The sequence below is a fragment of the Periplaneta americana genome, chromosome 15, assembly GCF_040183065.1.
Source record: "Periplaneta americana isolate PAMFEO1 chromosome 15, P.americana_PAMFEO1_priV1, whole genome shotgun sequence".
NCBI lineage: Eukaryota > Metazoa > Arthropoda > Insecta > Blattodea > Blattidae > Periplaneta > Periplaneta americana.
The window spans coordinates 38,672,096-38,688,532 of record NC_091131.1 but is presented as its reverse complement, the minus strand read 5'-3'; the positions used below and the strand labels follow the sequence as shown (position 1 = coordinate 38,688,532).

Sequence of the window (16,437 nt, the reverse complement as noted above, 5' to 3'; positions counted from 1 at the left end):
GGTCGCAGGCGAAACTCAGTATGAGAAGCAGCTATCTCTTGGCTTGGCCCTCAATCTCCCCAGATCTAACCCCTCCTGACTTCTTTGTGTGGGATTTGTTAAAGACATTGTCTATTCACAGAAACCCAGGAACATTGATGATCTGAGAGTAAAAATTATTCAAGCTTTTCAACAAATCACCCCTCTTATGTTACAACGGACATAGGCTGAATTGCATCACCGTTAATGAGTTGTGCAGGGTACGCAATGGGGGTCATGTTGAGTTCTGAGGAATCTCCCATCTTTCAGTGTCGTATGCCCAAAGTTTCAAGAAATAAAGTTCAGTAGTAAATGTTTTACGGTGTTTTTATTTTATCCATACCCGAACGGGTCACCCTGTATAAAACTATGTGACATATACGTCACTTACCAAACCTCAGTAATCACATTCTGCCGTGAAATACGTCACAGCACAACATTTATTACATTTTTACATTGCATTACCCTCAGGTAAACATCTTGCTTTTTCGGGTGTGATCCAGTTATAATTTTATTAATATAACAATAAACTTGTAATATGTATATTGTGAGAAATTCCGAATATTGTTTAAGTACGATTTTGAACCTTAACGGAAAGGAATGTGTATTTTCATTCTTTCATTTTTATTACTATTTTGTTAAGCTTTTTTTGCTGTATTTTATTTTTCATTATATATTTATAAATTGTATTATTTGAATTTGAATAAATCTAAATCTAATCTAACTGGGTTGCACTACAGATTACTGTTCTTAATGTAACTGCACAGTGCACTACCGAAAATATTCGAAGTTTGTTTCATTTACGTGAAGACACTGTCTCATTCTATCCCGATATTCCTCTGTCACTCTTAAGTGTTCCTTGTGGGATGTGATGGATAATATGGGTGATATTTTGTTTTATTTTATCTAAGATGCAAGCTTTGTCTGAAAAAAAAAAAACATGCTGCTTCACATATCCCCATAGAACAATTCTAGAGGTGTGAAGTGTGGTGATTGTGAGGGCTACGACATGTCCACCTCATCCAATCCAGTGCACACCGAAGATATTATTTAATTTCTCACGAACCGTCATAGCATACTGTGCTGCGGCACAGCTGAACTCACATTCCCATATGTTATGTTCAGTTTATTCCCTCCTAATCATTTTTTCCGTCCCTTTTGTCCCATTATACCTTTCCTCTTTTGCCTTCCCCTCGTCTTAATCCTTATATTCCTTCACCCCCCCCAAACTTCTTTTACACTCTATCTCTTCCTATTTACCTCCTCTGTCTCTAACTTCACTCCTCTATCTCTTCCTCTTTACCTCCTCTGTCTCTTCATCTTCACCCTTATATTATTTTTCTTCATTTCTCCATCTCTTATTCTTCTTCTTCATCTGCTCTGTATCTATATCTTCACTTCTCTATCTCTTCCTGTTTATCTCAACTATCCCTTCATCTTCACTCCTCCATCTCGTCCTCTTTACCTCCTCTGTCTCTTCATCTTCACCGTTACATTATTTTTCTTCATTCCTCCATCTCTTCTCCTTCACCTCCTCTGTCTCTTCATATTCACTCCTCCATCTCTTCCTTTTCACCTCCTCTGTCTCTTCATCTTCACTCCTCCATCTCGTCCTCTTTACCTCCTCCGTCTCTTCATCTTCACCCTTATATTATTTTTCTTCATTTCTCCATTTCTTCCTCCTCACCTCCTCTGTCTCTTCATCTTCACTCCTCCATCTCTTCCTCCTCACCTCCTCTGTCTCTTCATATTCACTCCTCCATCTCGTCCTCTTTACCTCCTCCGTCTCTTCATCTTCACCCTTACATTATTTTTCTTCATTCCTCCATATCTCCTTCAACTCCTCTTCTTCTTCACTTCTCTATATCTTCTTCACCTCCTCCATCTCTTCTTATTCACCTCCTCCATCTCTTCATCACTCCTCCATCTCTTCCTCTTCACCTCCTCTGTCTCTTCGTCTTTACCTCCTCTGTCTCTTCGTCTTTACCTCCTCTGTCTCTTCTTCACTCCTCCATCTCTTCTTCTTCACTCCTCCATCTCGTCTTCTTCTTCTTCTTCACCTCTTCCATCTTTTCTTCTTAACCTCCCCATCTCTTCTTCTTCACCTCCTCCATCCTTTCTTCTTCACCTCCTCCATCTCTTCTTCGTCACCTCAACCATCTCTTTTTCTTCACCTCCTCCATCTCTTCTTCACCTCATCCATCTCTTCTCCTTCACCTCATCCATCTCTTCTCCTTCACTTCTCCATCTCTTCTTCTTCACCTCCTCCATCTCTTCTTCTTCACCTCCTCCATCTCTTCTTCACCTCATCCATCTCTTCTCCTTCACCTCCTCCATCTCTTTTTCTTCACTCCTCCATCTCTTCTTCTTCACTCCTCCATCTCTTCTTCTTCACTTCCTCCATCTCTTCTTCTTCACCTCCTCCATCTCTTCTTCACCTCCTCCATCTCTTCTTCTTCACCTCCTCCATCTCTTCTTCTTCACTCCTCCATCTCTTCTTCTTCACTTCTCCATATCTTCTTCACCTCCTCCATCTCTTCTTATTCACCTCCTCCATCTCTTCCTCTTCACTTCCTCTGTCCCTTCGTCTTTACCTCCTCTGTCTCTTCTTCAGTCCTCCATCTCTTCATCTTCACTCTTCCATCTCTTCTTCTTCACTCCTCCATTTCTTCTTCTTCACCTCCTCCATCTCGTCTTCTTCTTCTTCTTCACCTTCTCCATCTTTTCTTCTTAACTTCCCATCTCTTCTTCCTCACTCCTCCATCTCTTCTTCTTCTCCTTCACCTCCTCCATCTTTTCTTCTTCACCTCCTCCATCTCTTCTTCTTCACCTCCTCATCCATCTCTTCTTCTTCACCTCCTCCATATCTTCTTCTTCACTCCTCCATCTCTTCTTCTTTACCTCCTTCATCTCTTCTTCTTCACCTCCTCCATATCTTCTTCTTCACTCCTCCATCTCTTCTTCTTTACCTCCTCCATCTCTTCTTCTTCACCTCCTCCATATCTTCTTCTTCACTCCTCCATCTCTTCTTCTTTACCTCCTCCATCTCTTCTTCTTCACCTCCTCTGTCTCTTCATCTTCGCTCCTTCACCTCTTCCTCTTTAACTTATCTGTCCCTTTATCTTCACTCCTGCTTCTGTTCTATTTTCCTCCTTTGTATTTTATCTTCATCTCCTGTCTCTTCCTCTTCACCTCTTTGTCTCTATCTTCACTCCCTGTCTCTTCACCTTCACCTTCTGTATGTTTTTACTTTCACCTCCTGCATCGTCCCTTTCACTTCATCTGTCTTTTTCCCTTCTCCTCCACTCACTCTGTCTCTTCACCTTAACCTATTCTCTCTTCGCCTCGTCGTCTGTATCTTCCTCTTTTCATGTTATCTAATTACTTCCCCTAAGTCTCTACCTTATTATTACCGACATTGTCGCGTTTATCAAGTCCATCACTGACTTATAATTTGAGATATTTTTCTTGTGTTTCTTACATCGTGATCCTTTGTTGTCTATCAGATATTCGCGAATTGTAGAGGTCAGAGGTAACATTGGCATGACTTCAGAGAATACAGTAAAATATAAAAAAAAAAAAAAAAATTCTTTCATGGTCCAAATTAGTCTGAGAGGAATCTTCATACTCGTTTTTCATACACTCCAGTAGCTTCAAACTCAGGACACCGCAGATCCTATGGCAACAAGCGGAGACGTCACGTCTCCCTAACGACCAGAGCCTGCACTAAATATAGTCAGTGAGGCTGGCACATGTGCTTCACTGTTACTATTGTTGACAGTGGTATTGTCTGCATCGCACAATGGATGATAAAACTGCGATCTCAGCCGCTCATATTATACATTCACTGCAATGACTGCTTATTTCCAAAATTTCTTTGAAAACACCAATACACGTTTATCTTACAATATCTTCTGCCTTAAATTTATCTGAAGGGGAGAATGACCAAAGAATGAACGAACAAATGAACAGACGAATGAACAGGGAAATGGACAAACTAATAAACAAAGTGATGAACGGATTACTAAACAAAGAAATGAACGAACAAAAGAAAAGAGAAATGAATGCGCTGATGCATAAATAAATGAAAGATTTAATAAAGAAAGAACAAATGAACAGAGGAATTAAATGAACAAAGAAATGAACTGACTAATGGACAGAGGAATGAACTGAACAATGAACAAACAAATGAACTGACGGAGGAATGAACTGACCAACGAACAAAGAAATGAACTGGCGGAGGAATGAACTGACCAACGAACAAAGAAATGAACTGACTAATGGACAGAGGAATGAACTGACCAATAAACAAAGAAATGAACTGTCCAATGATCAAAGAGACGAACTGACTAATGAAAAAAGAAATGGATTGACTTATGAACAAAGAAATCAACTGACCAATGAACAACGAAATAAACCGACTAATGAACAAAGAAATGAACTGACCAATGAACAAAGAAATAAACCGACTAATGAACAAAGAAATGAACTGACCAATGAACAAAGAGACGAACTGACTAATGAAGAAAGAAATGAACTGACCAATGAACAAAGAAATGAACTGACCAATGAACAAAGAAATGAACTGACCAATGAACAAAGAAATGAACTGACCAATGAACAAAGAGACGAACTGACTAATGAAGAAAGAAAAGAACTGACCAATGAACAAAGAAATGAACTGACCAATGAACAAAGAGACTAACTGACTAATGAAGAAAGAAATGGATTGACTTATGAACAAAGAAATCAATGTACCAATGAACAAAGAAATGAACTGACCAATGAACAAAGAGACGAACTGACTAATGAAGAAAGAAATGAACTGACCAATGAACAAAGAGACGAACTGACTAATGAAGAAAGAAATGAACTGACCAATGAACAAAGAGACGAAGTGACTAATGAAGAAAGAAATGAACTGACCAATGAACAAAGAGACTAACTGACTAATGAAGAAAGAAATGGATTGACTTATGAACAAAGAAATCAATGTACCAATGAACAAAGAAATGAACTGACCAATGAACAAAGAGACGAACTGACTAATGAAGAAAGAAATGGATTGACTTATGAACAAAGAAATCAATGTACCAATGAACAAAGAAATGAACTGACCAATGAACAAAGAGACGAACTGACTAATGAAGAAAGAAATGAACTGACCAATGAACAAAGAGACGAACTGACTAATGAAGAAAGAAATGAACTGACCAATGAACAAAGAGACGAACTGACTAATGAAGAAAGAAATGAACTGTCCAATGATCAAAGAGACGAACTGACTAATGAAAAAAGAAATGGATTGACTTATGAACAAAGAAATCAACTGACCAATGAACAACGAAATAAACCGACTAATGAACAAAGAAATGAACTGACCAATGAACAAAGAAATAAACCGACTAATGAACAAAGAAATGAACTGACCAATGAACAAAGAGACGAACTGACTAATGAAGAAAGAAATGAACTGACCAATGAACAAAGAAATGAACTGACCAATGAACAAAGAAATGAACTGACCAATGAACAAAGAAATGAACTGACCAATGAACAAAGAGACTAACTGACTAATGAAGAAAGAAATGGATTGACTTATGAACAAAGAAATCAATGTACCAATGAACAAAGAAATGAACTGACCAATGAACAAAGAGACGAACTGACTAATGAAGAAAGAAATGAACTGACCAATGAACAAAGAGACGAACTGACTAATGAAGAAAGAAATGAACTGACCAATGAACAAAGAGACGAAGTGACTAATGAAGAAAGAAATGGATTGACTTATGAAGAAAGAAATCAACTGACCGATGAACAAAGAAATCAACTGACCGATGAACAAGGAAATGAACCGACTAATGAACAAAGAAATGAACTGACCAATGAACAAAGAGACGAACTGACTAATGAAGAAAGAAATGGATTGACTTATGAACAAAGAAATCAACGTACCATTGAACAAAGAAATGAACTGACCAATGAACAAACAGACGAACTAACTAATGAAGAAAGAAATGAACTGATCAATGAACAAAGAGACGAACTGACTATTGAAGAAAGAAATGGATTGACTTATGAAGAAAGAAATCAACTGACCGATGAACAAAGAAATCAACTGACCGATGAACAAGGAAATGAACCGACTAATGAACAAAGAAATGAACTGACCAATGAACAAAGAGACGAACTGGCTAATGAAGAAAGAAATGGATTGACTTATGAACAAAGAAATGAACTGACTGATGAACAAAGAAATGAACTGACCAATGAACAAAGAGACGAACTAACTAATGAAGAAAGAAATGGATTGACTTATGAACAAAGAAATGAACTGACTGATGAACAAAGAAATGAGCTGACCAATGAACAAAGAGACGAACTAACTAATGAAGAAAGAAATGAACTGACCAATGAACAAAGAGACGAACTGACTAATGAAGAAAGAAATGAACTCACCAATGAACAAAGAGACGAACTGACTAATGAAGAAAGAAATGAACTGACCAATGAACAAAGAGACGAACTGACTAATGAAGAAAGAAATGAATTGACTTATGAACAAAGAAATGAACGGACAAATGAACAAACGAAAGAATTGACTAATTAAAACAGAAGTGAATCGAGAAACGAGCAAAGAAATTTACGAACTATTGAACAAATAAGTGAGTAGCTGAAACAAAAAGGAAATGAAGATCAAATAAAGGGATCAATGAAATATGAATCAATGCATTAACAAAGAACTTATTTCATAGTTAAAGGAAGAATTGAACTGGCAATTTCATAAGTAGAAATGGACAGAGAAACTAACTTGTGAATAAATGCATAAATAAATAAATAATAAATAAATAAATAAATAAATAAATAAATAAATAAATAAATAATAGATTATATAACGAATGAATAAACCAAGTCAAGGGTTTTCGAACGAAATAATGTAGAATGCAGTTCGAAAGAAATGAATCAAGTACATTGATGTATTCTATAGACCATGCATTTCTACAATGATTATAAATCTGAACACATCACCACTTCCCAATTCTATACTCAATGTGTTACTTTCCAACCCAATTCGTACACCGAAATCGTATGCCTCTTCGTCCACTTGGTTAACATTACTTGAAATCTTGTAATATAATACAAGCACGTTTTATTCTCCTTATATGAAATTTCTATTATATTCGTATATTTAAATTATTTTTATCGTAATCATTTATGTCAAGCACTCAGATTATTGGCCTCTCATGGCGTCAAAGGATATTTGAGGTCAGTACAACGGACGACTTATGCTTGAGACAATACAGTATAAACAAGAGACAAGGCACAAACACAACCGATATTATTCAGGACTGGACAAAGAGTCGCTTTAAGTGTCAAAGAGAAAACCCCCCCCCCAAAAAATAGGGCTTTTTTTCTTTTTGCAAGACTAGTGATGTATATCATACATTTTGCACATCGAGGATAGAAGCTAACTCTGTTCTAGTTAAATTTTTTTATTTTATTGGGTTATTTTACGACGCTTTATCAACATCTAGGTTATTTAGCGTCTGAATGAAATGAAGGTGATAATGCCGGTGAAATGAATCTGGGGTCCAGCACCGAAAGTTACCCAGCATTTGCTCGTATTGGGTTGAGGGAAAAAACCTCAACCAGGTAACTTGTCCCGACCGGGATTCAAACCCGGGCCACCTGGTTTCGCGCCCAGACGCGCTGACCGTTACTCCACAGGTGTGGACGTTCTAGTTAAAGGAACTAGTGTTTCACATATGGCTAGCTCGTCCTGACGCAAACACACAAAGGAGTAAGCACTTGTTATGAAACACCCTGTAAGAGCAGCTTTAAAATAATACTAATAAAAAATTGAAGAACTTATCGTACCGAAATAATTAAAAGATATTTTTGTATGGCAGTAATTAACCCGTGACTCTGCCCAATAGCAGGCTTTTGTTTCGTTTGTGTTAGTTCTTAGGGGGTTAAGGATAGCCGGACAGAAAACCAGAGCTGTGGACGCTTTGTACTGCAATACAAGACAGGGGGAAACTCCCTTAACTTAGACTTCCCGCTCAGAAATGCGATATTCCTTCTCACACGCTATCTCTTTCTCTGAACCTTTTCGAATGCTCCAGCCCTGGGGGTTGATGGAGCAAGTTCTCTTCCAGTCTCATAGATGGCATTAGCTGGAGCACAAGATATCAAAAGAAGATATGAATAGAGGAGTTTTTAAAACAAAAGAGAAGCGAATGTATTCTAGTTTTCATTGTACTGTATGGAATGGATTTCTTTTATTTATGTTGCCTTGGAATTAGAATGTAGTAATAGATGTATAAAGCCACAACAAAATGACTGTTGTAAATTTAACGAACAACATTTCCGTGTAGAAAGATTTGATTTCAATCTTTTTATTTCCATTTTTTTGCTAGTCTAATTCCACTGAAGAGGACAGACAAGAAATCCTTTATAGTTGACTTGAAGTCATGATGTGTTTCTGGAAATGATAAGACATTAAACAAATGTATATAGACTATTATTTAATGTTAATTAATTCGTGTATTATGAATTCTTTTGTTCTCATTGCCGTTGGTAACAGATTTAGGTAATTGTAGCATGAAATCGTAATACCCGCCATTAATTCATATTCTTTTGCCCAAGGGAAGGTTTTCACTGCAAACACAGTATTTTCCACTCTTTCCTATTTTCTGCCTTCCTCCCTGTTTCCTCATATGATCCATATATCTTAATGTCGTCCATCATCTGATACCTTCTTCTAACTCTTCTCCCGTTCACCATTCCTTCCAGTGCATCCTTCAGTAGGCAGTTTCTTCTCAACCAGTGACCCAAACAATTCCTTTTCCTCTTTCTCACCAGCTTCAGCATCATTCTTTCTTCATCCACTCTTTCTAACACAGCTTCGTTCCTTATTCTGTCTGTCCACTTCACACGCTCCATACTTATTCATATCCACATGTCAAATGTTTCTAGACACTTCTGTTCACTTCGTCGTAATGTCCATGTTTCTGCCCCATACGCTACACTCCACACAAAGCACTTCACTAGTCTCTTTGTTAGTTCTTTTTCCAGAGGTCCGCAGGAGATGTTCCTATTTCTAATAAAAGCTTTCTTTGCCATTGCTAGTACATCCCAAGTATTTGAAGCTGTTCTCTTGCTCTACTCCTCATTAAAATTCGCAAGTTTACCTTCTTTACTTTTCTTCCTATGACCATGCTCTTAGTTTTGTTTACATTTATCTTCATCCCATACTGCTCACAGCTGTCACTTAGTTCCAGTAGCATATCCTTTAGTATCATCTCTTATGCTAACAACGCTATATCTTCAGTAAATCTGATATATTTATCTGTAAAGATTTTCACGCAAAATAATTTCTATCTTTATTATTTTCTTTTTTCTTTTTAATTTCCATTCCTTTGTCGATCCTTTCTCAGATCGAAAGAATGGTCAGATGTAAAAACCTATATTTTTATTGAAGATTTTAACAACTTAAAACGGGAAAACTAGCGCAGCGGGGTAAAACTTCCAGCAATTTAAAAATCCCCTAACTTTTGAACATACATATAAATACAGTTCATCATCCTTAATTTCTTCACATATATTGCAATTAATAAGTTGGCCTCCATTAGCGCAAGAATCGAATAAATCGGTATTTGTGTATGAAATTATCCTAGTATTTACAACAGACATTTCTAAATTGTACTACAACTAAGGCTATCTCTCTCATTAAAAACCCCCAAAATTAATAAAGTTTCAGTGATTCGCAGAGGGCAATATTTAGTATATGTGGTTTTATTTTCCTCTCTGTGAGGCCGGGAGGGGAACATCCCTATGCACTGAGACCTGAGGTTTATTGTGCGCCCCTGGGATGAGTTGTAGCCCAACGACCGCACCCACGCCGAACCGATCTAAACCCGAACACCCTAACGACTAGTTCCGCCATCTCTCTTGTACCATTCCACCCCAACAGCCCTCCCCCACATTCCCCCCTCAAACGGTCTGAGGTGTACGCCACCCTTCACGTCTGGCCAACGGTCTGAGGTGTAGACCACCCCTCCCGTCGGGAGGGAAGTGGGTTCCATGCTAGTATAAGAAATCATATGTTGAAAATAATAAGACAATTTTATTTTTTAATATTAACGATTTATTAACTACAATGGAACCTAAAATTGCGTTCTCGTAAGTCTTGATAGAATAGTCAATCAAGTTGGCATGGTACGAAATCTTAACACTAAAAAATAGTCTCAGGAGATGTTAATTTTTAATTTGAATTAATAGAAAACTTCAGTTATCTTACCTTAAGTCCTTGCGCGATTTTTATGCAGGTATTTCTCTTGTTACTGGATTATGGAGCCGGGATTGGAAGTATCCAAGCAAGGAACACCTGAAAGATCAGAAAGCTTTATATGTAACTGTTAACCACTATAATAATAGTAATAATAATAATAATAATAATAATAATAATAATAATAATAGTAAACAGCTTCAAATACTTGGGATGTACTATAAGCAATAACATGAACTGCAGCCAGGAAGTCAAAAGGAAGATAGCAATGGCAAAGGAAGATTTTTAATAGAAAAAGGAGCATCTTCTGCGGACCACATTTCACACAATGTGTGAAATGTGGCATTGTATGGGGCAGAAACATGGACATTAAAACGAAATTAAGAGAAACAAATAGAAGCATCTGAAATGTGGAAATGGAGAAGAACGAAGCGTGTGATGTGGACAGACAGAATAAGAAATAAAGTTGTGTTGGAAAGAGTGGATGAAGAAAGAATGATATTGAAACTGTTCAGAAAGAGAAAAAGGAATTGGTTAGGTCACTGGCTGAGAAGAAACTGCCTACTGAATGATGCACTGGAAGTAATGGTGAACGGGAGATGAGTTCGGGGTAGAAGAAGATATCAGATGAAAGACGACATTAAGATATATGGATCATATGCGGAGACTAAGAGGAAGACAGGAAATAGGAAAGACTGGAGAATGCTTTGTTTGCAGTGAAAGACCTGCCCTTGGGCAGAACATTAAATGAATGAATGCGCTTGACATTAGGTTTCAGTATGTGGTTGAATATTGCGTTTGTTTTGAAATAGGCATCATAAAATTGAGGGCATTGTTCAACTGAAAAAGTATATCTCAGATCAGCACTTACACTTCTATGACGAGATATGCGATTGGCCAAGCAAGGATGGGGAAGACATTGAATGAGTTTTTTGTTAAAATAAAATTAAGTAGCTTTTCATTTCTTTATATTATATTTTGAAGTAATTTCATTTCAAACACTTATAAGATGCTACATGTTCTGTTCATTTAGTGTTCAATATTGTTTTATGAAGAAATAAACACAGTACTATTCTCCAACCAGGAGATTAACCGTGAAATGATTGTGCTTACTATTGGAGCGAAGTAGATAGATAAAATTATCGTTATAACGTCAGTTTAAAAAACATACGATCTCCTGCATATGTTATTTCCTGTATGGAGGGATTAAAATACCAGGAAATTAACAGTGATCTAATTTTGTAACTAGGATAGTATAATTATGAGTGTATCAGTGTTATCGTTTGTGCTTTGGGAGTTAGCCAATGGAGATTCTTGTACCCACGTGGTGACCTTATGACATCTTATGACATCAACATTCATTCACTGCATTACCCCGCTGCGTCTCATTCCCCTGAGACTTTCTCCTAGTTGGAGTACAGTATTATTTATGCTTTTATTTTGAAAGTTTTGAAAAAAGCATCAGTCCACTCATTTCAGACTTTTTTATGGGCTTACCGTATGAGTTAAAAAGCGAAAACTTGTAGAATAAAATGCAGATTTATAATAGGCAATAGCCAAAAAATTTTCCTTACACTAAAGCTAAAACCTCGTTCGTATGACAGTTTTTTTTAACAAAACTTTGGTCTTGCGGACTTATGTCCTTTTCAAAATCACTGATTCAATTTTAAATGAGATTTTGTGTGAGATCCTTGAACTAAATTTTCATTAAGCACTGTCTATCTTTTTCTCCCTAACACTACACCGATGATTATCATCTCGCCTCCATTGTTTACAGATTTATGTACAATCGTCACATTCTAATGTCAAGTCCTTTTCCAGCCACCTGCCTCATATCTCTACTTTACCAGAACTCACATAAAGATTACTTCTTTCTGAGGTCGTGTTTCGGAGTCAATGACTTTAACAATAATCGAAACGGCCATCGGCGGGCGTGACTACGGGCACGTATGTGGAGGAACTTGGTTCGATTCTCATGTATTGTTGAAGCAGACTATGGTAGCGTGCACCGTGAAGGGCTCATTAAGAGCGGAAAGTGTTTATTTATGGATCATAAAACCCCCAACTGATTTTTTCCTTGCTTCTTTCCCGTCTTTGGATTTTATACGCTTTACGATTCTTTCAATCCTGGAGTGAAATACTACAAAACAAAACAACGAAGCTGCGAATACCTCTGCTTTGCATCATTTCGAGTCTAGTAGGAATCCATGAAGCCAAGTTTTCTCGCAGTTATGACTACTTTTACTATCCTGCTAAATTAAAACTGCTGGAGGTTCAATAGATTGCTCGTATCTCAAAGTCACGTACCATTTTAATATGAAGACGTTATTTCAAGATTAACCATTGTTAAACGTGTCTAATAAATAACATGAGTCGCCATTTTACCAATAACTAAAACCGTATTTATATTATTACCATTATTAAAATATTATTATTAGTAGTATTGCTCATAATAGACTATTGTTAAATTTTAAATGAGAAAATTGCTAAATCAGCTGATGCTCCAGCATGTGAAATATCTCCTGGTAATGAGATACAACAATGATAATAATTTATTACTCATTAAAAACAAATGAAAGAGAATACTGTATTGCTATTTTTGTACTCTACTTATGTATTTCATGGTAAAAAAATATACAGGGTGATCCGTTTGGATGTGGATAAAGTTAAAACACCGTAAAACGTTTACTACTACTTCATTCGTTGAAACTTCGTGCTTACAACACTGAAAGATGGGAGATTCCTCAGAGTTCAACGTGACTCCCATTGCGCACCCTGCACAACTCATAACGTTGGTCCGTTGTAACATAAGAGGGGTGATTTGTTGGAAGGCTTCAGTAATTTTTACTCTCAGATCATCAATGTTCCTGGGTTTCTGTGAATAGACAATGTCTTTAACAAAATCCCACACGAAGAAATCAGGAGGGTTAGATCAGGGGAGTTTGGGGGCCAAACCAATAGATAGCTGCTTCTCGTACTGGGTTTCGCCTGCGACCTCCTGAATGCTTTTTTTTTTAAACACAGAACCTGTTTCTACAAATGTTCGATACCACAACATTATGGAATCATATTTAGGTACATTACGCACATCATACTCACGTCGAAATTCCTTTTGAACTCTTTTAACACTCTCAAATTTAGCATACCAAAGAACACATTGTGCCCGCTATTGATTTGTAGTAGCCATTTTAATCATCTACGATATTCATTTGTCCTTTGAGATTATGGATTTTTTATTGTCATATATGGAAACTCCCATTTTTTAATCATAATATAACCAGCAAGAAATTTTTCCTATTATCATAATATCTTCATAATAATAAATTAAAATTATCCATACCCAAACGGATCAGACTATATACTGAAAATGAAAAGAAATAATACTGTATATAATAATACTACCATTATGACTAAAGTAAATTGCGACATGCTAAACGTGAGGAAAAATATTTATTCAGCATTAAAACGGAAAGTACATTTATTATTATTATTATTATTATTATTATTATTATTATTATTATTATTATTATTATTATTTCACACCTGTGGAATAACGGTTAGCGCGTCTGACCGCGAATCCCGGTCGGGGCAAATTATCCAGTTGAGGATTTTCCGGGGTCATCCCTCAACCCAATATAAGCTAGTGCTGGGTAACTATCGGTGGTGGACCCCGGACTCATTTCACCGACATTATCACCTTCATTTTATGCAGACGCTAAATAATCTGAGATGTTGATACAGCGTCGTAAAATAACCCACTAAAAATAAAAAGACCTTTGGGGAGACCGATACATAAATGGGAGGATAATATTAAAATTGATTTGAGGGAGGAATGATATGATGGTACAGACTGAATTAATCTTGCTCAGGATAGTGACCGATAGCGGGCTTATATGAGGGCGGCAATGAACCTCCGGCTTCCTTAAAAGATATTGGTAAGTTATCATCATCATCATCATCTTAGAGTGGTAGTCGCATATAATTTTTATGCTAGGAAATTATTCAATTAGCCTAACCATTGTTAAACATGCCTATTAAAATTGGTTCTCGATAAAAATATGTAATTATCGATGTTAAAATAATGACTCCCTATGTACAGAGTGAATCATAAGTAATATCATTAATTTCAGGGCGTTATTCTTTGAGCTATTTCAAACAAAAGAGTTTAATACAATTTTCCTTGTTTTTGCTTCCTTCCCCGAGATAAAAATTGTATTATATGAAAAATTTCATACCGTGTTTTTGGAACGACATTGATTTAATTCTTAATACGCTCAGTCAGTTAAAGAGAGCAGTATATTGTAATAATATATGATTGAAAGAATTTTAGTTTTGTCCTTGAAATGTGCAGAAATTGAATCCGAACAAATGTAACATTTTAAAATTCCTTTACAGAACAAAAAGTTACTTTTTTCGGATCAAATTTCTACACATTTAAAGGACAAAACTGAAATTTTGCAATCATTTATCATAACTGTTGTCTTAAAGTTACTGAGCATATTGGGAATTAAATCAATGGCTTTCCCAAAACACGCTATGAAATGTTTCATATAAAACAATTTTTATCTCTAGGAGGAAGCAAAAACGAGGAAAATTGTATTATACTTTTTTTTTTTTAAATATCGCAAAGAATAACACCCTGAACTAATGACATCACTTACGGTTCACTGCGTATAATAGTACTTAATTCTAAAATCAATGAACGGAACCTACAATTATCCAATAATAATAAAAAGGTTGATACTAATATCTTTCTATACTTTGAAAAATGAATGGTATTTAAGAACATTACAATCAACAGAAAATAATTTTTAATACAATGAAAAAATAATAATTATGCACTAGTAGAAACCACAATATTAATGTAATTTTTAGGCAATCAACAAAATATATATACTGTATATATAATCATCACTATCAAGAGCAACACTATTATAATTTAGTAGTCTACTTATAGGCCTAATAGGAAGACTAGGAAAATAGAAGATATAGAAGACCGACACAATGCAAATAGGATTGCCAATACTTAATGAACGACTCATGCTTTATTGTCGTGTTTTATGTTCTATAGGACTAACAGCGTCAATAAACATTCAAAGAAACGTCCAGTAATAACTCGGCGCTATAAATTTTTTGCGTTTTAAATTAGTTTCCTTGCCTTCCAAAGGAAGGCGTGCGATAAAATAATATGCACGGACGTGAGGGATACATTCATTCGGACAAGTCTCGACATAAATAAATCTTTCTCTGTGTTCAGAGCCTACTTCTCTTAAGAACAATGCTTTAATTTTCCGAACAGCCTACGCAGAATTTCGTCAACAACCAGCAACTAACTCGCAGTTAGTCTGTCAGATCAGGTCTGGCAGTTGGCACCTCGATGGTTGGTCGATCAATCTAACAATCGATCAGATATTCCTTCAGACTATAAGTCAGCTTAATGATCGACCAACTGGTTACCCGAGCAGAAATAAAGAAACATTAAGTGAGAAATAAGATAGAGTAAGCTAGAAACAAGAAAGAATATAGCCACAACAAATACAGTAAACAAAAATTAAGAAATAAAGCGGAAAATAAGATAGCGTAAGTGAGATATTAAATAGTAAGTTAGAAACAAGAAAGAGTCAGCCGAAAGAAGATACAGTAAAAAAAACTAAGAGATAGAGTAAGAAATAAGAAAGTTTTGAGGTGTAAGACTATCAGCTACAAATAAATCAGAGTAAGAGAGAAAGAAGAAAATCAGCTAGACATTGGACAGACTAAGTGAGAAATAAGAAAGAGTAAGTGAGAAATATGACGGAATAAGTGATATGAAAGTCATCCAGAAATAAGACAGAGTAAGTGTGAAATAAGGAAAACTGCTATAAATGAAACGAAGTAAGTGAGAAATAAGAAATATAGCTAGAAATAAGACGAAATATGTGAGAAATAAAAAGGTTAACTTGAAATAACACAGAGTAAGTGAAAAATAAGGAAGACTGCTATAAATGAAACGGAGTAAGTGAGAAATAATAAATGTAGCTAGAAATAAGACGAAATATGTGAGAAATAAAATGGTTAACTAGAAATAACACAGAGTAAGTAAGAAACAAGGAAGACTGCTATAAATGAAACGAAGTAAGTGCGAT

At 36.1% G+C, this 16,437-nt stretch overlaps 1 protein-coding gene across 6 annotated transcripts in view; it reads right to left on the bottom strand.

Annotated features, from left to right (window-relative positions):
* dati (datilografo) overlaps positions 1-16,437 on the bottom strand; it is an 811,390-nt gene that overhangs the window by 678,553 nt on the left and 116,400 nt on the right. For all 6 annotated transcript variants that reach the window (XM_069846946.1, XM_069846942.1, XM_069846937.1 and 3 more), the window contains exon 3: positions 10,325-10,411. The gene's annotated coding sequence lies outside the window, so the exon portion shown is untranslated. The remainder of the gene's footprint in view (positions 1-10,324; positions 10,412-16,437) is intronic.